This window comes from Myiozetetes cayanensis, unplaced genomic scaffold (assembly GCF_022539395.1).
Source record: "Myiozetetes cayanensis isolate MyiCay16 unplaced genomic scaffold, myiCay2020 scf183, whole genome shotgun sequence".
Lineage (NCBI taxonomy): Eukaryota > Metazoa > Chordata > Aves > Passeriformes > Tyrannidae > Myiozetetes > Myiozetetes cayanensis.
The window spans coordinates 1,342-27,781 of record NW_026087393.1 but is presented as its reverse complement, the minus strand read 5'-3'; the positions used below and the strand labels follow the sequence as shown (position 1 = coordinate 27,781).

Sequence of the window (26,440 nt, the reverse complement as noted above, 5' to 3'; positions counted from 1 at the left end):
GGAGAGAGACGACTGTGCCACGCAATTTGACCAGCCGAACAGAGTGAGTTTTTGGGGTTTTTTCCCATTGGAGAGGACTTTTTTTTGTTGTTGTTTCTCTCCCCACTCCCTTTCTCCCCTTTCCCAGTGTGTGGGAAAGGGAGGGAAACCCATTTTTTTTTGGTTTCTCCAACAAACCCTGGAGGGTGTTACCTCCATGTGGCAATGACCAGTGATTCCACAGCACCCCCTGTTGGTCAGCATAAAGAACTGCAGGCTCTGCATCTGCAGTGATCCAACAGCACCACCTGGTGACTGGTACAGGACACTACAAACTCTGCATCTCTGGTGATCCAACAGCGCCCCCTGTTGTCTGTGGTTAGAATTGCACCAAACGGTGAAAACTGAACTGTTTACCTTTTTTTTCTTTGCTTGTTTATTGGTGTGTTTTGAAGGGGATTATTTGTGGGTATAGGAACATTCTTTGGTTGTTTTCTTTTGTTGTTTCTGCCAATACACATATATCTTTTCATAAAGGGCTGTTATTTTTCCCTTTTCCACATTTTTTTCCCCTCAGTCAGAGTCTCCTAATTTCGTATTTACAATTGTTTAGAGGGAGGAGTTTGGGTCTTTTTTCTCATAACTCATCCTCAGTAAAACATCTGTGTCTCATTTAAACTGGGACAGTCTGCTACAGGTCACCTGATCAGGAGGATGGTGTGGATGAAGGCCTCTATAGGCAGATAGGAGTGGCCTCACGCTTGCAAACCCTCATCCTCATGGGGGATTTCAAGCACTCCAATATCTGTTGGAGGGACAACATGGCAGGGCACAAGCAATCCTGGAGGTTCCACAAATGACTGAGGAACCAACAAAGAGAGGTGCCATGCTGAACCCTGTGCTCACCAACAGGGAGGAGCTTCTGGGGAATATGAAGTTCCAAGGTAGCCTTTGCTGCAGTGACTATGAGATGGTGGAGTTCAAGATCCTCGGGGCAGTGAGGAGGGCATGCAGCAAGCCCACTGCCCTGGACTTCAGGACAGCAGACTTTGGTCTCTTCAAGGACCTACTCAGTAGAGTTCCATGGAATAGAGCCCTGGAGGGCAGACGCCCAAGAATGCTGGCTGAATTTCATGGATCACCTCCTCCAAGCTGAGGAATGATGCATTGCTACAAGAAGGAAATTGGGTTAAAAGACCAGGAAACCTCCTCAGGTGGATAAGGAGCTGTTGAGAAAATTCAGAGTGAAAAAAGAAGCTTTCAGGAAGTGGAAACAAGTACAGGTGGTCTGAAAGGAATACAAGGGAATTGTACAGGAAACTAGGGACAAGGTTAGAGAAGCCAGTTAGAATTGAGTCTGGCCAGGGATATCAAGGATAACAGAAAGGATTTCCCATTCAGGACATTCTATGATTGTATGAAAATGTCTTTACCTCAATCCATGAGTTTTCTCACTTTTACCCTTATGATTCTCTCCCCCATCCCCCTGGATGAGAGTGAGTGAGTGGTTGTTTAGGGTTTAGTTGCCTACCAAGGTTAAACCATGACATTGGGGTAGGACCTAGCATTGTGAAAAATCAGATGAGAGAGTGCCTTACAGTTCATCTTGATGCTTGCAAAAGATAAAGGTATATTCCCCGAACCAGATGGGAATTTTTTTTTTACAAAGCTTGTCCTTGTTTATGATCTTTTGCTGAATTTTCAAAACTAAAACTTTTCCTGGGGAAAGGGCAATTTCTTTTAGTTTCTGGATTTAAGAAACCACTGCTATGTCCTCTTAGAAATGAGATGATTATGTAATAGATCTGTGAAAGCAAAAGAAAGGAGGAGTAGTTCAGAAAGCAATCTGTATTACTAGGAAAAGGGATAGAAAGAAGAAAACAGTTGATGCTGTGCAAATCCCTGGTGTGCGCATGTGCTGAATGTTTTGCGCAACTCTGTGCCTCCAAGGATATAGAGCAGAAATCAGAAAAGCCCAGCAAAGGGCAGGGGATGACCAGAGGTAAGGTACAACCTCTATCTGAGGAATGACAGTTTTTGACCTTGGAGAAGAGTTGTACCAAGGGTGGAGGTGAGAAGCCCCTCTTGAGTCCTGAGAGTCATGGGTACATGGGGAGAGGAACATCAGCTCACTGCCTTCCAGCACATGCTGTACTGCAGGAACATGGGTCTTCACATGGATGGGGAACTCCTTGGCACAGGATATGGTAGGTGCTTGTCATGGTTTTGTTGGTTCTTAGAAACTAAGCAGGAATTTTTCCCTTCCCCCTGACCACTGTGTGAAGGGGATGTTGAATGGGCAGATTGACTGTGGTTTAGGCATTTAAGTAACACAAAAGAAGTGGTTGGTAAGGCCACATTCCTAGTTGATGACCCTCAGGATCTTGTCTTTGGGGGGGGATTAGGAGTTCCTTTTTACTTTTTTTTCCTCTCGTCTCCTGGGAAACAGGGGAGGGGGAGGAGTTCAGGTTGCTGCTGAAGCTGGAACAAGGTCGGAGTAGGAGCTCAGAGGTGGCTTTGTTCTCAGCCTGACTGCTAACTCTGAATTCTACTTGGATTTTTTATCAGAAAAGAACTGTTTCAGGAGGTTTTCCCCTCCTCCGTTCCCACTTTTCTTTCTTGGTAACAGTTCTTGTGCATATCAAAGGGAGAGGGAAAAACTATACTGTAAGATTCAGCCAGCAGGACAGAGTTCCTGTTGGGAAGGACCTTTTTTTTTCTCTCCCTCCTCTCTCTCCCCTTTCCCAGTGGGGGGGGAGGGAAAACCTCAATTTTCGGTTTCTCCAGTACACCCAGGAGGATGTTTCCACACATGGCAATGACCAGTGATCCAACAGCGCTCCCTGCTGACCAGCACAAAACACTGCAGGTTCTGCATTTCCAGTGATCCAACAGTGTCCCCTGCTGACTGTCATGGGACACTACAAGTTCTGCATCTCTGATGATCCAACAGTGCCCCCTGCTGACTGTGGTTAGAATTGCACCCAAGGGCACAAACAGAACTGTTTACCTTTTTTGTTTGTTTGTTTTTGTTTTTTTGTTTGTTTTGAAGGGGATTTTTTTGGGGGGTATAGGAGTAATGTTTGGTTGTTTTACTTGTTTTCTTTCATTGTTTCTGCCAATACACATATATCTTTAAATAAAGGACTGTTATTCTTCCTTTTTCCACTTTTTTCCCTCAGTTGGAGCCTCTTATTTCGGATTTACAATTGCTTAGAGGGAGGAGTTTGGGTCTTGCTCATAACTCATCCTCAGCAAAACACTTGTGTCTCATTTAAACTGAGACAGTGCTAAAATCCCAGAGTGATGTAAAAGGCATTGAGATTCACTAAAGCAAAAACCAGTTAGCCCTGCTAAATAAAAACACAGATGATCAGGTTTAGAATGTCCCTGAACTGCCAGATGATGGTGCAGCCTTCAGGGGAAGCTTCATGACATAATTGCTCCACCCTTCCCCAGGCACTGACTTTTGACAGCTGTTGATGAATGGGACATAAGGTGAGATGAAGATTTGGTCTAGTGGTATGCCACTTGTTATGCAATACCTTTTAGAAATTCCTTACCTGATTTATTTTGATGTTTCCTCAGCAGAAAGTGTAGGTTTTCCAGAGAGAAAGTTTTTGTTTCAAAGTGCAAAGCAGTTTCAAAAGACAAAAATAAATAATAACTGATATATGAATGAAACTTTTTGAAATTATGAAACCAAGAAGTTTTACCTGAAAAAGAGCATAGTCTTTTTAGTTCCTCTAAATGTCAGAGATTGGATTTATTTGTTCTTTTTGAACAGGACAAAATACCAGTCCTAATTGTTTCATAGAATACCAGATTGGAAGGGATCTCAAGGATCATCTGGTCCAACCTCTGTTAGCAAAAAGATGGCCCAGCACCCTGTCCAGCCAAATCTTAAAAGTGTTCAATGCTGGGGAATCCACCACCTCCCTGGGGAGATTATTCCAATGGTTGACTGTTCTCATTGTGAAAAATTTTCCTCTTTTGTCCAATCAGAATCTCCCCAGGAGTAACTTGTAGCCATTACCTCTCATCTTTGCCATGTAACTCCTTGTAAAAAGGGAGTCTCCATCTTCTTTGTGACCACCCTTTAAATAATGCAACATGGTGATAAGGTGTCCCCTAAACCTTTGTGAAGAAAGATTAAGCTCAGATACCCTCAGGACCAGGCAGTGGAAGGATTTTGGAGAGTTTATTTCTGAAAGTTGAGAATACCAACATGACATCACTACCTACACCAGGCATGGAAAAACATGCCTGCAAAGCAGTTGGCAAGGAGGGTTGCCACAGCTCAGGCGGTTGCAGTGGCGGTGGTGCTATTCCCAGACAGTAGATGCAGAGGCCACTTACCACATACGAAAGGGAATTTCCCCAACTGGTGACCATGACCAACAATGATGCCTTAAAATCTACATTATATAGATTACAGTATAGGTTTTTAGCACTTTTGGTATAGTTTGCTAGTGCCTTTGACCTGTTAGTACGTTTGTACAAGACTTCTAAAAATGTTGTTTAATATTTCTTGTCAAGAATTCCAATGGACAAAGATTGTAACAAGATAAAGAACATTTTGTCTGTAGTAAAAGACATAAAAGGCACATTGCTTGATATAACTGTCAGAGCTACTCAGAAACCTTGAAACTGTTCCAGAAGGCATGCTACTGTGCCAAAGACCAAGGAACAAGATAAGGAAGAGGAACACGATGAAGATAAAGGGTTGTTGAGATCTCTGAATCAAATTTGAAAGATGTGTCTAAGGTGGGATAAGGGAGGTCCAATGGGATGGACGGTTTTGGGAAGTGGATATAACAGATTATGTAATATTAGATATTAGTATAAAACTACAACACCTCTGTAACTCCGTGTGTGTACTTTGGGAATTATTCCAATGCACTCAGCATTCTGTAAATAAAGAATGTTTTGCTTTCTAATACTCAAAAAGGAGTGTTAGAGGTTTCTTTCTGGTCATTTAAGGCATCAATCGGGGGGAGGGGGGGGGGTTGCCTGGACAGGAACTGCAAAAGCTGGGGTGTGGGGTGGCTCCAGGGGTTCAGCGACCAAAAACTCCCTCCCAGCTGCAGTCTCAGGAATCAAAAAGGGAGTGTTCCGATCCTGGTAGCAAGTTTTATCCTCTTAAGTTCTCGCAGTATCTCCTGGTGGGACCCTTCATCACTCCCCACTCCCCACCCTGCACAGGGGAAAGATGTCTCTTTTCCAGGCAGCAAGGGACCAGAAAAAAATACATTTCTTCAATAACTCTTGTTGAATTTTAATAGCAGTATATCAGGACAGCCTTGGTCAGCTGTGTCCCACATGTTAATGTGTCAGACTGCTTTTGGAAGGCAAATTTTCTTTTTCCAGTTTACAGTATTACTTCTCATTCAGTTGCAAAAATGTCACTAAAAAGTAATATCCACAAATCACGCATAAAAGTGGTATATTTAGACTATCATTCTGTTCAATTATCTACAAAGTTAAAGGATGTTTCTGTTTCACCATAATCATAATCAAGCACTCAGATACAGTCACATGTACTATTTACATCTCATGATATCACTAACTATAGACACTTTAACTTTTTTAAGTGTGCCAACCCAAGACCTTTTTTCAAAACATACTAATAAATTATGTCGATCCCAGATGTTTTCTTACAGTGGGAGGGACTATGCTCTTCCAGTCACCATCTTGTAGTCCATCCACTTGAGAGGTGTAGGAAGAGAGATTGAAGTTTGGGGCAGCTGACCTGAACTGGCCAAAGGGATATTCCATACCATAGAATGTCATGCTAAGTATATAAACTAGGGGGAGTTGACGGGAGGGGACTAACTGGGTATTGGTCAGAAGGTGGTGAGCTATTGTGCATCACTTCTTTCTCTTGGGTTCTATTAATTTCTCTCTCTCCTTTTCATTACTATTATTATTGTTATTATTATTATCATTCTTATATTTGATTACATTTTATTTTGTTTCCATTATTAAACTGTTCTTGGTTCTACCCACGAGGTTTACTTTTTTTTTTAGGATTCTCTTTTTCCCCGGCATGGAGGAAGTGAGTGGCTGCATGGCACTTAGTTGCCGACTGAGGTCAAACCATGACAGTTTCTTCCTGTTTGTGTTTAATATCGTTTAAGGCTGGTAAACAAATAGATTTTTCACAAAAGACTGCAAGCAGAGTCACTTCATTTCCCAAAATAAATTGTACCATGCCAGTGCTTCCTAGCACTGGCTAGCAATGTAATTATCTCTAATTCTTACAACCTTCAGTATCATTAGCTAAATTTGTAATTTTTTTCTTTGAGCTACATGCTCAATTCTTTGGCTCTACTCTAGCAAGTTCATGAGGAACTGACAGTCCTCTTCTAGGGTACTCTTGAGAGTCCACTGATCATGTCATGCGGTTTTTGAAGGACAGATCACATAGATCAACCTAGAGTCACAACCACATAGATGATCATTCTTCTGGAGGACCTATATTTATCTCATGGCATCTGGTTTCTTTTCAGACACTTTTTCATATGTAAAAAAGGCAACCAGAGCTACCAAACAATGGAGGAACAGAAGAAAACCAGGTGCAGTTTTACCACAGCTGCCTTCACTTCATCAAGAAGGGAACTTGGTGTGTTATGAGGAAATGAGTGCTGGCTAAGTGGTGTGTTTCTGTCCTATGTCTTTGAAACTTTATCAGGAGTCTGGGTGTGGCAGGATAACCCCTACCTGACAAGATCTAAAATTCAATCAGAGAATGCATACAATGCAAGCCATCAGGCAAGTTATCATGCCAGTTCAACTGCTGGTGCCAGGGTGCTGTCTTGGTGTTCATTATGCTAAAACCATCCTGCTTCACCAGACTTCAGATAAGCTGGTAACTGGCCTGTAGATGTGTGACTAGCAGTCAATCACTTTAAAAGTCCACTCCCCTTTCATACAGCCAGGTTCTTCTAACATAACCCTTCTTGGGGTGTATGTGTGGAGATTCCTCCCTTGGCTGGGGACGTCCTCCAAGGATACTCCTCAAGGTTGAGAGAAAGAGATCCCTCCACGAGCATTGGTATGAGTTAGTTACATCAAATCTCTACTTAAAAATTATTTCCTTTTTGCTATCTTTAATGTAATTGTTTCAATAATTGCTTCAATATAGTGCACTGTCCTATCTTATACTACACTACTAGTAGTTTTAGCATTTATACTGTGTAGTAAATAATTCTGATTAAGATCTTTTGTCTGATCGTTTGTAATAATAAATTATTCATTTTACATAAATATTCTCATTTTGCCAATCATTAAGACCTGCGGGACAAAAGTGGTTCAATCATACCTCTGTAATTCCTTAAATTTAAACCATTGACATAATCCAAGGCTAAGATTGGATTCAGCCACACCTAGATTCCTCACTGAGATGGGGTTTAGAAAGCAAGGGAGGCCTTTCTGCACCTCATGACTCAACGTCAGGGCTTTTTAATAAATTTTGTCTAAACCTTCCACTCCCACCCATGACACCAGGAAACCAGGAAAAAATCAAGGGCTTTTTTGGATGTTTTTGATGATATTTGTTTCTAGCATGTCCTTTTGTTCACAGTTAGGAGCTTCACTCAACCTGTCCACTTAATGGAGTTTGTATTACACATCTAGTGAAATATTTTTGACTGACTTACCTCAGTACTAACTGCTTCATCTGAGGGATTGATCAGGACTACAGTTTCTAAGGCATCACTTCTGTGGTGAAGAATCTTTTGACCTGCAAGCGCAGAGAGGAAAAAGAAGACATTAAATTCAACCAGCATGGTTTAAACCAGTGCTTTCCCAGAGCTAGTTATACATTCCACTGTGTGACAGCCCTCAGGTTACACAGGACAACACACACTGGCCGCAGCAACTACTGTGATTGCTCACGTCTTCAGGAATACACATGGCATGTGTATGGACCAGAAATGCCACTCTAGAAAATTCATAGAATCACAGAATGGTTTGGGTTGGAAGGGGCCCTGTAGTGCGTTTCTGTGGTTAGATTTTGGTAGCAAGGGGGCTACAGGGGTGGTTTCTGTTAGAAGCTGCTAGAAGCTTCCCCTCTCTCGTGGAGCCAATGCCAGCTGGTTACAGGATGGTCTTCCTGTCTCTAGACAAGGCTGAGCCAAACAAGAGTGATAGTAATGCCTCTGTGATAACATATTTAAGAAAAGAAATCTATTGCACAGATGAAAAATCCAGCAAGGGAAGAGTGGAGTAAGAACATGTGAAAAACAACGTAGACAGCAAGGTCAGTGCAGAAGGAGGGGGAGGAGGTACTCCTGGCACCGGAGCTGAGGCCTCTACAGCCCATGGTGAAGACCAGGGTGAAGCAGGTTGTCCCCCTGCAGCCCATGGAGGACCATGGGGGTGCAGACACCCACCTGTAGCCCGTGGTGGAGCCCATGCCGGAGCAGGTGGATATGCGAAGGAGGCTGTGACCCCGTGGGAGGCCCAAGATGGAACAGTCCTGCGGGGGACCTGCAGTACGCGGAGAGCAGGTTTTTCCCTGGTAGGATTTGTGGTCCTGTGGGGGACCCACGTCGGTACAGCTCATCTGTGAAGGACTGCACCCCATGGAGAAGTGACCCATGGGACAGCAGTTTTGTGAAGAACTGTTGCCCGTGGGATGGACTCACGCTGGAGAGGTTTGTGAAGGACTGTCTCCTGTGGGAGGGATCCCACGGGAAGCAGGGGAAGGACTCTGAGCAGCAGTAGAAACAACAACTGACCGTAACCCTCATTCTCTGTCTCCCTGAACCGCTGTTGGGGAGAAGGTAGAACTTGGAAGGAAGGAGGGGTGGGAGGAAGGTGTTTTTAAGATTATTTTACTTCTCACTCTTTTGCTCTGACCCTGTTAGTAATAAATTCGATTAATATCCCCACTTTGAGTCTGTTTTGCTGCTGATGATGATCAGCAAGTGACCTCTCCCAGCTCTTATCTCACTTCATGAATCCTTCGCTGATTTTTTTTTTTTTTCCTCTGTCCAGTTGCAGAGGGGAAGGAAGAGAGTGGCTTTAGTGGGTACCTGGCATCCAGCCAGGATCAACCCTGGCTGCAAGCACACATTACTGGGTCATGTCAACCTTCTCATCCACCAACACCTCCAAGTCCTTCTCCTCAGGGCTGCTCTCAATCCATTCTCCGCCCAGCCTGTATTTGAGCTTGGGATTGCCCTGACCCAGGTGCAGGACCATTCTCTTGTCCTTGTTGAACTTCGTGAGGTTTGCACTGGCCCACCTCTCAAGCCTGTCAAGGCCCCTCTGCATGGCAACCCTTCCCTCCAGCATGTAGACCGCACCACACAGACTGGTGTCATCGGCAAACTTTCCGAGGGTACACTCAATCCCGCTGCCTATGTTGCTGACAAAGATGTTAAACAGCGCTGGTTCCAACATTGACCCCTGAGGAATGCCACTTGTCACTGATCTGCACTTGGACATAGAACCATTGACCACAACTCTTTGAGTGCAACCACCCTACCAATTCCTTATCCACTGCAAGAGTGGTCCATCTGTCAAGTCCATGCCTCTCCAGTTTGGAGACAAGGACGTTGTGCATGACAGTGTCAAATGCTTTGCACAATTTCAGAGGCAAGCATAGCGGTCTTCATCACGTAAATGTGCCTGTTTAGAGCTTCATATGTGACTGCCTCCCTCTTACCGTCCTTGGCATCAGTAACTGATTATCTTACAGGGTGGGTAGTTGATTTTTGTAAGAGAAATGCAGGATTGCTGCTCAGGTTGATACTCAGATGCTCAGCTGCAGAAGATATGGGGTTGCTTTAAAGTAACTCTACCAGGTTTTTACAGCATATCTCTACACATTGGACAAAACAGTTTTGTGACCCGTCAAAGGAAGAAAGGAAGAAATTTCCAGGTTGCACAGAAGTGGTTGAGTAGCTAGATTGTGCCCACCTCTAGTTTCTGTAAAGTAGGTCAAAATCCTGTCTAAAGACTTCTGGAAAAAATATTTATCTGTTTGGAAGAAATCTAAGTATTTCCTCATCCTTGATTTTATTCAGTAAGGCTTCAAATTAAAAACAGATATGAATAAAGAGTCTTGGCTGCTGCTTGATTCAGAACCAGTCCAATATAGAGAAGTAGTAAATACCATGTCACAGTTCTTAAAAGGGTGATTTCCATGTGCATCATCCTAGTTCCCACAGCCATGAAATCCCATTGCTCGCCTACTCAAATATTAATGACATCTATGGTAGAATTATTGAGATTGGGATAGTGTATGTAACATTTTCTAGAGAAGTGACTGAAAAAGTTCCTAACTTACACAGTTGATCTTTTCATGTTGATCAAGCATCATGATCACAGGGCCCACTTTTTATGGTGATTATGTTGCAGTTAATTTTATGCAAAACCAAAATGTAAAGGAATAGTAAGGGAAAGAAAGCAAGCCCTGCTTCAAGTCTTGTTTACCCTACATGCTGTGGGAGGAGATAAGGTCCCGATACTACACATGGGGAAGTGTCTGGAGAAGTCGGTGTGGGTTTCTCCTCCCATGGTAAAAGGCAAACCCCTCCGTGGGATTGTCTTTGCTCAGGGACCAGAGTGTACCTGGTGGGTAATGCGGAAGGATGGGCAAACCCGGTGTGTGCCTCAAGGAGATTTAACCTTGGGGGGAAAATAATCTGTGGTTTAAGTTGTATGTTGCAGGAAGTAAAGTAGCAGGCCAATGATGAACGAATTTTGTGAGGAGCAAGGAGAGTGCGACCATGACCAAAGCTGGGCTGGTGTCGGTGCCTGTAAAGTAAGATATATGCAGGTATCCCCCAAAAATGCCAAGGCAGTGGAAAGAATTCAAAAAGGTTTATTTTGAAGGCCTGTTGCCTTAGGGGTTTTGATTTTTTTAAATTTTTGTAGATTTTAGAAGTAGTTGTGTAGTGAACGTAGATTTTAACGTAGCTGCATTTTATCCCTTACCCTTAACACAGTAGTTACACATAGCCAACCCTGTTACCCAATTCCCATATCAATCCCCCTAAATTCCATTAGCCTGTTTAGTCTCATTTTCAAGGTAGAATTGTAGAGAACACCCTAAAATCTGCGCAAGAAGATATAGACACAACGGCCTTCAAGACCAGAGCCGGGGCAGTGGCTGGACAGGAATTGGATGGAAATCATTATAAAAATTGTAACACCTGTGTTCGAAAGCGTGCGCATGGGTTTGTATTCCTGGAGCCTCCAGGCTCATGAAAACCTCTGCTGCTTATCTTACCTCCTACCTAATTTGACCTGGAGTCTTTTTTCCTCTGCAGCCTTTTAGGCAACAGCCAGAACACTGAACAACTTGCAAAGGAAACCTGCACCAGGCTGCAAAGCAACGCTGGGCCTGAGAGAGAGAGAGAGAGAGAGATAGATGCCTCCTCCTTCTTCTTTAGTTCTATTATCTCTCTGGCCTCTCTGCTGTGCTTGCTTGTAACATCTGTTTTATCTCTTCCAGGGAGCTGCCCACAGGGGGAGTTTTTCTCTGGCATGTAAGAGGGAAAGACAAAAGTGGTTGTTCTCACACAATTCTCTCAACGTATATTTCTTTAGCCATGACAGGTTTCTTGAGCAAAGACAAATTTCCAAACCAATTCATCTCCTCGCCTATTTCTTGCACGGGGTCCCCCTCGACCCCCACAGTGCCCAATGATTGATTGTGTTGCTTCTAAGGTCCTGAGTACCCATCCTGATGGAATGGAGCCAAAGATCTGGAGGGGTGGAAGAAACCCGTGAAAATGGGAACATAATACCTATCTGTAAAAGGAGAGGGGATAGTCAGAAGATATATAAATTAGGTGTGAGTGCAAACTTTCGCTTTTGCTTTAGTAAACTGTCTTATCTCAACCTACGAGTCCTTTTTCCGTCTTATTCTCTCTCCCCCGTCCGGTTGAGAAGGGGAGTGATAGAGCAGCTTGGTGGGCACCTGGTGTCCAGCCAAGGCCAACCCACTACAGTGCCTTTCCCCTGGTTCCTATCACTGGTCACCAGACAGAAGAGATCAGTGTCTGCCCTTCCACTTCCTCTCATGAGGTTGTTGAAGACCACAATGAGGTCTTCCCTCAGTCTCCTCTTCTCTAGGCTGAACAAACCGAGTGATCTCAGCCGCTCCTCATACGGCTCCCCCTCTAGACCCTTCACCGGCTTCACGGCCCTTCTTTGGACACTCTTTAATAGCTTTATATCCTTCTTATATTGTGGCACCCAGAACTACACACAGGACTTGAGGTGAGGCCACACCAGTGCAGAGTGGAGTAGGACGATCACCTCCTTCAACCGACTGGCGATGATGTGCCTGATGCACCCCAAGATACAGTTGGTCCTTTTGGCTGCCAGGGCACACTGCTGACTCATATTCAACTTGCCGTTGACTGGGGCCCCCAGGTCCCTTTCCACACTGCTGCTTTCCAGCCTCTTGTTCCTCAGTCTGTACATACATCCAGGGTTGGCCTGTTTGAGCTGCAGAATCTGTCACTTTCCCTTGTTAAACTGGATACGGTTGGTGATTGCCCAGCCCTTTAACTTGTCAAGAGGCCTCTCTGCCTTCGAGGGAGTCAACAGTTCTTCCCAGTTTAGTGTTGTCAGCAAACTTACTCAGTATACCTTCGAACCCTGCATCCAAATATTTTATGAAGCACTGGCGGTAAAATGGAGCCCTGCGGAACCCTACTGGTGACTGGTCACCAGCCTGATGTAACCCCATTTGCTATAACCTTTTTTGCCTGACCGTCCTAGTTAGAGCAGCCGGGACCAGTTCATCACTGTGTGGGTGTAAGCCAAGCTGTGCATTCTACACCCTCTATGTCATTTCCCAGGAACTGTTAACAGCAGACCATTTGCAGCAGCTGCCCAGAGCACACCTGACCCATCAGGCTATAAACTGGGTGTTAAGAAACCTGTGAGATAGGAGGATGTTCCTGTCCTCACACCGATGACTCAGGTGTCATAACTCCCCTGCGGGGAGTCATTAGCACCTCCACACCCAGTCTGAGGGGTCATGCCTGCTAATGGGCCACCAAGGATTCCAAAAATATCTCACGACTCACAATCACCCATTGTGGAACTCTCCACCCTGGGGGAGGTACTGGGCATTCCCACCCGAACCTGAGTGTATATAATCTTGGGGTCTTGGGACTTCTGGCAGAGGAGGACCTGAACCTCCACCGGACTGCGACCACCATTCTCGACCAGACTGAGACCATCACTCTCATCAACAGGTTTTCCTTTCCGATGGCACCAGCCTTAGAGCCTGTTCTTTTCACTATTCTTCCCTGCTACTGGAAGGATCGAGGAAAACGCTACCTGTGCTCCTGATCCTTCAACCAATCATCCCAAGGCCCTAGAATCCCTTTTGATTGCCCTCAGACCTCTCTTTGCTATCTCATTGCTGCCAACATGAAGAACCAATAGTGGATAATAACCAGAGGGCCATACTAGACTTGAGAGTTTTCTAGTAATATCCCTTACCCGGGAGCCAGGGAGGCAGCAGACTTTCCTGTGGGATGGGTCCAGTCTCCATACTGGAGTCTCCCTTTCCCTTAGAAGGGGAAGTCACCTTATGACCACTACCCTTCTTTTTTCTTAACAGAGGCAGTGGAGAGGTAGGCTATCTTGCCCTAGGTGACCCCTCGATCCCAGAAGGACCTTTGTCCACCTCATCAGTTGCCTCTCCTTCCAATTCCAGGACCTCAGACCTGTTGTATAAGCTACCAAATCTATTTGTCAACTGTAAGTTTTCAGGTGGAGTAGAAGCCTTCCTCCTAGTACAGGCAGTGACCAACTTCCAACCTTCACATTCAACAGACATTTGAGTTAGCGCTTGACGTGGTTCTGAGTCCACATGTGTCTCCACTTCAGTGGGGGTTTGAGACTCCTGAGACTGTAGGGTCTCTGAAAATAACCTGGCAGTCTCTCGCTCCTTCTCATAAATGCTGCACGGCCTGCTCACTTCCTCCTGTAACTACTTCACCTGGTGACACAGCCCATCAACAACACACCTTCTGCAAAAGGAGTGATTGTCAGCCCCAACCTCACGGAGAGGCATCACGCACTCCTGGCGACCTGAGACCTGGAAAGCTACATCTACCGTCAAAAGGTCTGTCTGGCTGGAGGCTTCTGACATGGTTGGTGCAGTGACTCCAGCAGCTACCAGGGAATGAGCTCTGCAGCATGTCACAACCATACCTGAGGGAGCCTACACTAGTAAGAGTGGGGATGAAGAGACCTCTTTGTGCCTGTCTGTGCCAACTACTGTGTCTGTTCACTTCCAGATGGTCACAGACTGGTGCCCAGTTGCTGGGTTGCATGTACTTTGATTCTCCTTCTCAGCCAGAAATATGGCCTCCTATGGAAAGGAGCCCTTCCTCGCAAACTGCGGTGCAAACTGCCGTGACACGCCGTGTTTGCCGCTGTGGGATACCTGCCTAAAGAGCAGGCTGTGGACAAGCTGTTAGTGGGCCTTAAGCCTGAATCAACCAAGGACTTTACCTCAGGAAAAGTACTGGCACTGATGTCAGCCTGCAAGAATGCTAACTGTGAGATAGCAGCAAAGAGAAACAGGCGGAGAAAAAGGGCAGAGAGAAAGTGCAGGGAGAAAAGGATAGCAAGTACTAAGTGCTGAAAAGTGTGTTTAACTATTTCCAACCAATCGTGTAAGAACATGTATGTGTAAGAAAAGTATATAATGGAAACTGTAACGCATAATAAACGGGATTCTGCCTCTCGATCATATTGGTCTGCGTGTAGTTTCTCTGTACCCTCTCGCAGTGACATGCCACGCTCCGTGCTCCCTGGGGGCTCCTAATGAGAGAGTGGAGGGGGCCGCTGTCACAGCTGGCTCTGCCCATGCTGACTCAAATGCTCTTGTGCAAGCTGCTGGCTCCACGTGGGTCTCGTCACTCTCCTGGGGTTCCCCTGGCTCAAGGAACTCTCCCTGTTCACTGTGCTGCGGGAAGTGCCTGCACTGAAGCTGTTCGCCTTGTCTCACTCATTGCATTTTCACATCTTTCATGCTTCATTTTGCAACTACAAGTACTCATTTTCAATGAAATTTCACTTGTTTCCATGTTGCAGAACTGAGTTTTGAATCACTAACAAGATTTAGTCATAATCTTAAATCAGAAGAGGAAAAAATGATAACAGAACTTCAACTTATTAAATGCACCTTTTCACGTTGCTCTGTGCAAAATCATCACTTCACATCAGTAATAAAGTTCCAGCAGCCTTACAGGTTGGTCAGATGTGATGCAAAACGGCCAGGTCTTGCTTCAGACAAGGGTTGTATACATTGTCTTGACAGATGTATATCTGGCAGGGGGAGGAGGGTTCGTTAAAAATGTACCGCAGCCCATGGGGATGTATGCTGTAGGTAACAAGCTACTCAACAGGGGGCTTCCCATTGTCACCAAAACCCGGGAAATAAACTCTCCAACCAGTTTACTAGGTTAGAAAGCCAACATTACTTTATTAGCAGCACTAGATGCATGGGGATTACTCATATATATATATATGAGTAAATATTTATGAAACTAATACATATTCATCCCATTTCTTTGACATATGTATTACATTTCCTGAATACGGTAATTATTTTTGTGAACTTATTTGGATATGAATAGGCATCTTTTGAGGGTCTTTGGTGGTCCTTTGGGAACATCCCATTCCCCCAAAATTCTCTTTTATGGTCCCGGATCTTCTGATGAATCATTTTAAAAGTTTCTATCACTACCATTAATCTCTAGCAACATTTAGAAGGAAAATTTCAGATAATATTTATCTTACTGATAAAACGAGAGTCAGGCTTAAAAGAGTTAACTAAGAAAGACCCCCTAACATCCCCCGCAGTACAGAGACTCGTTCTGTTCTAACTATTGGACCAAAATTTAGAAGAATCCTGGAAGCATATATAATAGGCCTAGAGGTAATAAATTAGGATAAAGTAAGTTAAGGTAGACATTTGAATAGGAGAAATAGGCCTGGAGCCAAGGCTTTCTCCAAGCATCAGTGAGTCGGGTAAGAACAATGGAAAGGTAGGGAGGTCAAACCGAGGAAGATGAGAAGATGACCCAAGGCCAAAGGCCGGATCTACCCCCAAAATTGTGGGTCAAGAAAAGCTCAGCCTCACGCTCCGCCTGTACTCCTCCTATCATTGATATGTATAGTAGATGTTGTAATCACATGCATAAGAATCATGCATGAAAATTGTATAAAACCCCTGATTTTGTGTGCTACCTCTGAGCAAGTTTTGTGTGGCACGAGCCACGCTTGCTCCCAACGTTGCAATAAATACCTTTGCTGCTCAAAAGATCTCTGAGCAGTTCTTCGTACCGGATTTTACGGATTCACTGGGATCTATAAATCTTTGCAATTACTTAAAATTGAACCAGGTCTCTTGTTGAACACAAACAGTTTATTCTAATACATAGGAAGGAAAGCAATAATTCACAGATTAAATAACCCCCTTTAAAGTCGCAGATGGTTTTGATCCTGATATAACATAATGCCCCCTGAAACAACAGAAGTGTCACATGAACCAGTTATTTATGTTTCTATAGACTGGAGAAGTTATAGTGTTGAGATGAAATTATTTCCTACCACTGGTTCTATCTTTTGTTAAACAAAATGTGACAAACTCAAGTACATTTTAGCACCATAGCAGTATAGGCATAGTTTTTCAGTGACAAAAATTTCCAGTAGTGGCTGTTTAATAGATAGACAAAAATTTCCCGATATCCAGATAAACGTCTCCCAAAACCATATTTTTGATACAGAGTAATACCCAGCATATTCTGAAACCGCTCAAGTGAATGAGTTACCACTTAATTCTTTGGGTCAGTACAATTTAAAAAATCAAACATTTGAGAACTTTTCTGTAATATTTAGCCTGCATTTCCTTTAGTTAAATGTTCCTAGTTCTGCCTTTTTGTCCTTTACAATAGCATAGTTCCACCCGCTTTGGTAATTACACTGCTTCAGTACTTGTATAACATATCTTTGCCATGGATAATTAAGGACAACAGATCAAATTAAAATAAAAAATTGTGAAACAAGAAAAAGTTACATTGATAAGAAAAGGACCATGCTATAATTTTTCAATTGATTTGCCATGGCCTCTTCATTTCTTCAAGCAATTAGACAGTCAAAATGTAAAAAAAATCTGGGACTAGAACCAAAGCAACAGAATAAATCAGCATGTAAGCTTTCCCCCAAATTAGGTAACAACAATAAAATCCAGCAGTTATCTAAATAATACAAAATTAATATTAATAAACACAAATCGGACATGTCTGTGAAAAGATACTTAATTTTTTACTTCAGAGGAAGCAGGACAGTGCATAGTGTGAGGTGAAATGGAACATAACCCACCCAATTTGTACTGCAGCATTTGAATTTGTTTGCAGTTGCAGAATCACAGGATGGTTGAGATTGGCAGGGGGGGCTAGAATAGATTGCTCAGGACAATATCCAGTTGTTTTTTTAATATCTTTGAGGAGAAATGGCCACAAGATGACACTCTAAACTATATACATTGTTAAATCACTAGTGATGGTATAATTGGCTATTTTCTATTAAATATAATTGTAAGAACTATATGAGTGACTATCAAAAGGTGCAGGTTCCAGTCACCACCGTCTGGTTTGGCCACATATTAGTCAGACACAGGTGCAACTTATTCAGTTCTTAACACAACAGAAGGAGAATTAAGCAATGACACTGTAAAGGTTATCGGCCTCGACAGGGGTTCATGAAACACTACCCTTTTTCCAACCTATAAAATTTAAATTGGGAAAACAATGGGTAACTCATCAGTTTCTCTATTTGCCAAACTCCCCATAACCTTTGCTAAGAAGAGATTTATTGGAAAAATTTGAGGCGGAAATTAAATTTTAAAATGGAGATATTGAAATTTTAATTCCTGAAACTAAATATGTCGAAGCAGCAGCTCTTCTTGTGCAGGAAATAACTCCAGTTAGCAACAACGTCCCGACTGAAGTTGAAGATGGGGTTGTTCCTATCGTGTGGGCCAGTGGAATTCCAGGAAAACTGAAAAGGGCAGAACCTGTAAGAATAACCCTTAAGCCAGAAGCTATACCAGTAAGGCAAAAACAGTATCCTTTAAAATTAGAAAGCCTAGTCGGATTGGTTCCAATAATAGACAAATTTGTTAAGCATGGTGTGCTTGTAGAATGTGAATCTAAGTATAGTACACCGATTTTACCAGCAAAGAAAGCAAATGGGAAAGATTATTGAGACCAATCAATCGATTAGTGGAGGATATCCACCCAGTCGTGGCTAACCCGTGATGCCCCAAAAGGTAGGTAAAAAAAAAAATACTTCGAGGCAGAGTTTTATGCCTTTAAACAGCAGGTATTTATTAGCGGCCGCGGAAGTCCCCCAGCTAGTGCTGGGAAAAAGGACTCTGTCCTGGTCCAGTAAGAATGAGTAATTTATACAGATTTGACAATGATTACAACATACTCGCATACATATTCATATTAGATTACAATATTCATAGCAGGTGGAGTTAGGGGTGGGTTTTGAGGTGTGGTCTTCATTTTGGGGAATAATTTGGGGTATATCCTGTCTTTACTTCATCAGCGGGTCTTAATTCTACTCTTCTTCCTCGAGTGACCCTGGCGACCTTTCATTCTTTCCATTGTTTCGTGTTCTGTTCACTGAGGCTTCAAGAAAGTCTTGGTTCCAGGCCTATTTCACCTATTCAAATGTCTACCTTGGCTCCTTTGGCTAAGATTTATTACCTCTGAGTTCCTTGTTTAATGTATCTTGTGGGTTCAGGTCTGGTGAATATGTACAGAACAAAATTTCCTTGGAGTAAAGTAGAGAAAAGGGAGGGGGAGAAAAGTGGGTCTTTACAGAACGGGGAGAAAAGTGGGTCTTTACAGTAAAATGCTTTGATTAACCTTTCTAGAGCCTTGTTTCTCTTCACCCATATATTTTATTAACCACCTTAAATGATAACCTAGAATGGTTTACAGTATTAGATTTAAAAGATGCCCTTTTCTGCATCCCCTTGAGCAAGGAAAGCCAAGAAACCTTTGCTTTTGAATGTGAAAATCTGGAAACAGGGAGGAAAGTCCAATTCACCTGGACAGTCTTGCCTCAAGGATTTAAAAATAGCCCCACTAGTTTCAGAAACCAACTGGTAAAGGAGTTAGAAGATTGCAGAAGGCAGAATCCCGGAGGAGTTGTTACAGTATGTTGATGATTTCCTAATAGCTGCTGAAAACAGAGAGCAATGCATTTCACTCACTGTTAGTCTTTTAAATTTCTTAGGGCTTAGTGGGTAGCGAGTATCAAAAGAAAAAGCCCAAATTGCAAAAGAGACAGCAATCTATCTGGGATTTGAAATTCTTAAGGGGCAAGGTCAACTCAGGAAGGAAAGAAAAGAAGCCATCTGTCGCCTCCCTGAACCACGAACAGTTCATGAACTGCGCGTCTTCCTGGGAATGCTAGGATGGTGTTGATTCTGGATTGTTGACTATGGACTTTTGGTAAGACCGTTACATGAACTTTTAAAAACAGCCTATAAGAATTTCCTCATTTGGACAGACCATGCAAGATCAGCCTTTAAGCGGCTAAAGCATTCCCTGATGAGAGCACCAGCTCTAGGTCTGTCAGATCTCTCAAAACTGTTTGAACTGTTTACCAATGAAAGGCAGAATGCTGCCCTAGGAGTGCTTGTGCAATTTCTAGGCCGTCAGCAAAGAGCTGTAGCTTATTTTTTTAAACAAGTTGACAGCATCAGCCAGGGATGGCCAAGCTGTCTGAAGGCAGTAGCAGCCACGGTGCTGTTAATTCATGAAGTTCGTAAGCTGACTTTGGGACAGAGCATCACTGTATAGGTACCTCACATGGTACTGATGGTGCTTGAACAAAAGGGGGGTCATTGGTTATCCCCCAGTCGAATGTTGAAGTACCAGGTGACCTTGTTGGAACAAGATGTTGTCACTCTCAAAGTAACATCGATTGTTAATCCTGCTATGTTTTTATCATCAAAGCAAGTAGAAACTATCCCCGAGTACGATTGTTCACAGACAATTGAAGAAGCCTACTCCAGCTGACCAGACTTAAAAAATGTTCCTCTGCAAAACCCTGGCTGGGAATTGTACACTGATGGAAGAAGCTTTGTTCAGGAGGGAAAATGACTGACAGGGTATGCGGTAACCACCACCGATAAGGTAATTGAATCGCGAGCCTTACCATCTAATGTTTCCACTCAAAACGCAGAAGTAATCGCTCTTACGAGAGCCTTGGACTTAAGTCAAGGAAAAAGAGTAAACATCTGGACTGACTCTAAATATGCATTTAGCATAGTGCACTCTCATGGAGCCATTTGGAAAGAAAGAGGACTGCTATCAGCCCAAGGAACCAAAATCCAACACGCCACTCAAATTAAGGAACTCTTACAAAGTATCCAGAAGCCAGCAGAGATTGCTGGAATGCATTGCAGAGCACACCAAAAAGGAAAAACTTTCCCTGAAACTGGAAACCATTTCACTGAGAAATCTGCAATAGAGGCAGCAGAAAAGGAAGTAGTATTACCTAAAATTGCCTCAAAGTACAATAAAAAGGACTTTCAGTTAATTGAATCCCTCAAAGCTAACTTTCAAGCTACAGGATGGACTGTTACCCCTACAGGGCAGGTGATAGCCCCACCTACGATTATGGGAGAACTAGCTAAAAGAGAGCATGATACCACCCACTGGGGTGCAGAGAATTTATTAAAACACCTTATGAAAACAGTTATGAGTGTAAAAATTGCTGAAATTATACCATCGGTCTTAGGAAAATGTGAAATTTGTTGCAGAAATAACCCAAATACTAGCAATAAGATAACTGTAAGAGTCACAAAAGCTGGAAATCTTCCTGGAGACTGTTGGCAAATAGACTTTACTGAGTTACCCCAGAAAGAAGTGTTAGTAGATACTTTTAGTGGATGGTCAGAAGCCTATCCTTGTCTTTTGCTAGCCTCAGAAGGAGGTGTTTGCACAGTTGTTGTACTTATGTGGATCAAAGTGGAAGAATCGCCACAGATCTTGCAGAAATTTGGAAACAAACCCAAATCTTACATCAAGTAACCCTTGACAATACCTCTTTGGGTTTTGAAGAAATTTGGAACAAATTCACTTCATGGCTACCAAACTGGAATTGGCTAAAACAACTGTTTGTAGGAATTGTAGTTATCATCTGCATTTGTATATTAGCTTGTATTATGAATCAATGCTGGAGCTGTTGCAGTTGCTTATGGTTTAAAGTACACTTTAAATAATGAGACATTGGTCCTAATAACCAAGTCTCAAGAAAAAGGGGGAAATGATATCAGAGTTTTGAGATGTAACAGAACTAGTAGTGCTTGCAACAAAATGTACCATAGAAAATTACTGTGCTTCAATTTAAAGGAACCAGCCAAGCAAAGTAAAAAAAAAAAACAAAACCAAACAATAGAGAAAGGAACTTGTGATTAACAGAAGTAGCCAAGCAAGCAAAAGAGGGGTGTTATACAACCAGGTGTATTGTCTTAAAGGAGCTCATAAAGCAGTCACATAGAACTTTGGGGGCTCCAGACAGAAATGACCCCTGGAGACCCTCGGTGAAGCCCCTCAGAGACCTCATAAGGCTATGGATATATGCTAATTAGTGCTGGGAAACGTCATGAATATGTAACAGGATTGTGGGAAACAAAAATGAATAATCATGTGTATCCGTGCTTAATTAGACACTGTTTCTGTTGGTCTGTGTTTGGCCCAGCCACCTGTGGGAGTTTGTTCTTTTCCTGCCAAGTTGTGAGAAAACAGGCACTGATAAAGGAGAACTTCATCCTTGAAGGCAGCACTTTGCATAAACTAAAATTAATTGGCATCTCACTATTGGCTGATGGCCCTCCAAGGGCATTTGAAGGAGAAAGGGAAGAGGAGGGTGATGAAGTAAGCCCCCAGACTCATTTAGGGAAGACCCCCCAAGGTGTATCACGCAGGCGCAGGGAAATTCCAGTGCACACATGCATGCGCAGAATGGGTACCACTTACATAACCGGAGGAGGGACTGAAGGTCTCTAGCTGGGCAGTGATGGCCACACCGGCCCAGGTAGACATCACGGGCAAATTGGATAAAAACCGCAGGTGGCTTGTGCTTGGAGTTCTCAAGCTTCACACGAAGGACAACGTTACCTTTTGCGGGGACGCCCGCTATCTTGTGAGCCTGCCGACACTCCGAGGATGCAGCCTCTGCTCTGGGGAATTCTAGTCATTCTGGGGTCGGTAAGACAACCTCGTAAAACACACCTGCGTGAGTGGGGGTTTCACTGAGGTCTTACTTCTCTCCTTTCCTGTCTCTCAGTTTCTCGTTTTGTTGGCCACTTCTTTGTAATAAATATTGGGGTTTTTGAGGTTTCAACGGTGTTTTAGTTTCCTTTTCGGTATCCCTCCGAACCCTCCCTGGAACATCATGTAATGCAAACATATAAGCCATAGCTCAGATACCTCGGCATGCACTTTGGTGAAATGATTCCCAGTGCATCTGGTGTGCTGTAATAAAGAATGCCTGACTTCTAAAACTCACAAATTGAGGTTTCTTTTAAGAGCCGAAGTTTAGGCAACACACCAGTCAGGTATTTATGCACTGCAATGGGGGAATACTGCAGTATAGGAATCATGATTACATATGGTAGCCTTCCATGGTATCTCATACCACATGGAGTTGCCTGAACAATGGTGTGTGATCAAAAAATGGTTGAGCAGTGTTCTCTTTCAGTTTTCACTCCTTCTTCCTTTCATAGCCCTAATGATGGGCATCCAAATTTCACATATCTCTTATCAAGGATGTGAAATAAAGTGGAGAAGGTGCTCCAGGCTCCAGAGCTGAGGCCCCTGCAGCCCATGGTGAAGACCATGGTAGAGCAGGCTGCCCCCCTGCAGCCCATGGAGGACCATCGGGGTGCCGACACCCATTTGCAGTCCATGGAGGAGCCCATGCTGGAGCAGGTGGATGCATGAAGGAGACTGTGACCCCGTGGGAGGCCCAAGACGGAGCAGCGTCCTGCCGGAGACCTGCAACCCGTGGAGAGGGAAGCCCATGCTGCAGCAGGTTTTTCCTGGGTAGGACTTGTGGCCCCTGTGGGGGACCCACGCTGGTACAGCTCATTCGTGAAGGACTGCACCCCATGGAGAAGTGACCCACGGGACAGCAGTCTGTCTGTGGGATGGATTCATGCCAGAGAGGTCCGTGAAGGACTGTCTCCCATGGGAGGGACCCCACAGGAGCAGGGGAAGGACTCCTCTCCCTGAGCAGCCGCAGAAACAACAACTGACCGTAAACCCCATTCCCCATCCCTGTGCACCACCACCGCTGTTGGGGAGGAGGGAAAACATGGAGGAAGGAGGGGTGGGGGGAAGGTGTTTTTAAGATTATTTTACTTCTCACTCTTTTGCTCTGACCCTGTTAGTAATAAATTCAATTAATATCCCCACTCTGAGTCTGTTTTACTGGTGATCGTGACTAGTAAGTGACCTCTCCCAGCTGTTATCTCAACTCTTGCATCCTTCGCTGTTTTTTTTTTTTTTTCCTCTCCTCTGTCCAGTTGCAGAGGGGAGTGAGAGAGTGGCTGTAGTGAGTACCTGGCATCCAGCCAGGGTCAACCCACTACACCATCCCAGTTTAACCTTGATGAAATGGTATTGCTCTAAGCCTCCAATAAACTCTGGTAAGCATGAATTGCATGTTTTACTAGGATGTAACCTTAACTCTCAGTTGTATGGACCACACATAAATGCCACTGTCAACTTCTTCACTGTGGTTGGTGATTATGTTTTGTTGGGGCATTTTTATTTTTTCAAAAACATGTTCCAAACATACCTTTCCCAGAATCTCAAAGCCCTCCAACTCCAAGCCTTCACGTTCAGTAAAGATGCTGTTGTTTTTCTGACTGGTGCCAAGGCTTTTAGAACTTGTATGAGTTGTCAATAGCTAGCAGGAGAGCACAAGCACCAGAGCACAGTAGTCAGGTAAATAAGCAAAGGCCTGATCCACTGACCTCATTGCCCTTTTTCCGTGTCTCAGCCCTTTGCCACTCTGAAGACTGTGCCCATTTTGGGGAAGCTACCATGGGGTTTCCGTTCTGCTGCACCCAGAGGAGCAAAGATATCCAGCAGTGGCCCCCAATGCAAGCAACTGCACATGGCCTTGCCCCTGCACACTTCCAGAACATTACCGGTGGGGTGGGGGACAGCAGGCAGAAGATTGGCTTTACCTGTGGTTGCCCTCCACAGATTACTTAATCCAGTGTTGGCTTCCACCTAAAACCCTGGGAAACTGCACGGTCTCCTAAAAGGTGCTTTCAGGTAGGGCTTGCTTAGCTCCAAATCTGGGTATGAAGAGACTTTTGTTATGGGCATATCTGCAGCAACAGCATACATAGACAAGTAGCCTCCAACCCTGTCCCATCCTCCTCCTGGCAAGCATACTAAACCCTTCCCTGTTGGGAGTAATCTGGATGAGGATGAGGAGTTTAGAAGGTGGAAAGAAATGACTTCTGGCAACATAGGCCAGACAGCATCAGACATACAGGCTGTTAGATTGTGAGCTTTCTCTCTTGTGGGAGAGAGCAGGTTTCTCTGATTGGCCAAAGTTCAGTCAGAGGCAGTTAGTTTTCCCAATTAAGTACCTAGTAGTTATCTGAAGATGCATGTATCCCCCCTATTAAGTATATCAATCTCAAATCCTATCCAATGCCCTGTCCAAGTTTATATATACCTATCCCCTTTTTCCAGAACCTTCCTTATCTGCATATAAAAACCCTCCATTTTGTAAAATAAACTTAGATCAGCTTTAGCACCCACAGCTGGTGTCTCTGTGTGATTTGACCTCTGAGCTCAGCCGATACACCACCGGGCACAATGAGAGAAACTGCAGCTCAGCTGTGAACCTGCTGGTCCGAGAAGACCCCGAAACTCCAAACCGTGTTAGACGGCATCCATCGTGGCCTGACCTGTCGTTTTCTTAAATTAAGAAAAATTCTCAGTTCCACCAGGACTTCACGTTTGTTCAGAGAGGGACAAGTACCGGCGGTTCCACAATTCGCTTTCGGAAGATCAAGGGAGATTCTTCCTACCTGCTGGACAGGTGAGCGTTTTGTGGCATTTCCCACCCCTACCCCTCCTTTCAACCCCCCTCCTTTTAAAAACTCCATCTGGAAATTAACATCTCGAAAATGGGAGCCACATTAAATAAGCCAGAAAAAGAAATCTATAAGAAAATCAGAGCTCTGATCGAGTATGAAGGACATAAATTTGACAAAAAGTCCCTAAAAGCCTTGTCTCAGTGGCTCCAAATACATAAAGCTTTTGTCCCAGAGAACCTAGATTACGAAAACTGGGATAAAATCGGTCATCACCTTTGGAAGATAAGCCAGCGAGGTGATACCTTAGCAGCTGAGGGGTTAATGGCTTGGAGGCTTGTTTTAATGGTGTTAGAAAAAAACCGGCAGAAATCACAGCCACAAGAGCCACAAACAGCAAAACCCCCAGAAGCAGAGAACGCTTTGAAATCTGGTACCCCCCTCCCCTTCGCAAGGCACAGCCGACAGACCTGCCGACGAACGGGCTTCCCCCCCCCTCGTTCGCCCTGCTCAGCCAGGAGAGCAGCCGGAGAAGGATCGCCCTCTCCTCTGTCCCGCTGAGCCGGGACCGGCGCCGACATCAGAGCCCCCCCGAGCCGTGGACACGAACAAAGGCAGGAGCCGCGGCAGGAATGCAGATTTTCCCTCCCACTTCAGAGAGCTGGATAACAAATTATACTACGGCGAAAACGCCCCCCTCCCCCCAAGCCCCCTCGACCTCGGCAACGGTGTGACCCCCGCCCCAAGCCTTTCCCAACGAGGCATGCACGGCGGGACCCCGGCAGGGACCCCGGCAGGGACGGTGGGGGGAGAACAAAGGCTGGGGGGGTGCACCAGTGCCGCATGGCAGCCAAGATGGCAAAAGAGAGAACAAAGAACCAAGCAAACCGCGCGAAAACTTTTCCGAACTTTACCGGGGGAAGAACAGAGAGTGGGCGGTGACAGAGAAATTATACCCACCCCTTTACACGCCTCCCTCGTATGAGCTTGAAAACTCCTCCTTCATACGGGGAATGAGTAACTCAGCTCCAGAAGCTCCAGCCTTCTCACGTGACCCAGGGAGGACTCCCTCCGCCCCTCCGGCACATGACATCGACTGTCATGGCTGCGCCCATGAAATGCATACGGAACGAACTGCGTCGATGCGACCTATATATATTCCAGTCCCAGCTGCAATGCCTCTTACATCATCATGTGAAAAATTGAGGAACTGATTTTATTCCAAGCAAATTAAAATGAACAGAGGGTACTAACAAAAGAACTATTTCTGTATATTTACTAACTTATAGGCGTACCGTGGAGACTGTAAGGTGAAGG

At 44.3% G+C, this 26,440-nt stretch overlaps 1 long non-coding RNA gene across 1 annotated transcript in view; it reads right to left on the bottom strand.

Annotated features, from left to right (window-relative positions):
* The window catches only part of LOC126638992 (uncharacterized), a 50,244-nt gene extending 24,089 nt beyond the window's left edge, over positions 1 to 26,155 (bottom strand). Inside the window, exons 1-2 of the long non-coding RNA XR_007628733.1 lie at positions 26,084 to 26,155; positions 7,641 to 7,723 (exon numbers count right to left, since the gene is read on the bottom strand). This is a non-coding gene — a long non-coding RNA (uncharacterized LOC126638992). The remainder of the gene's footprint in view (positions 1 to 7,640; positions 7,724 to 26,083) is intronic.
* Positions 26,156 to 26,440: the final 285 nt, after the last annotated feature.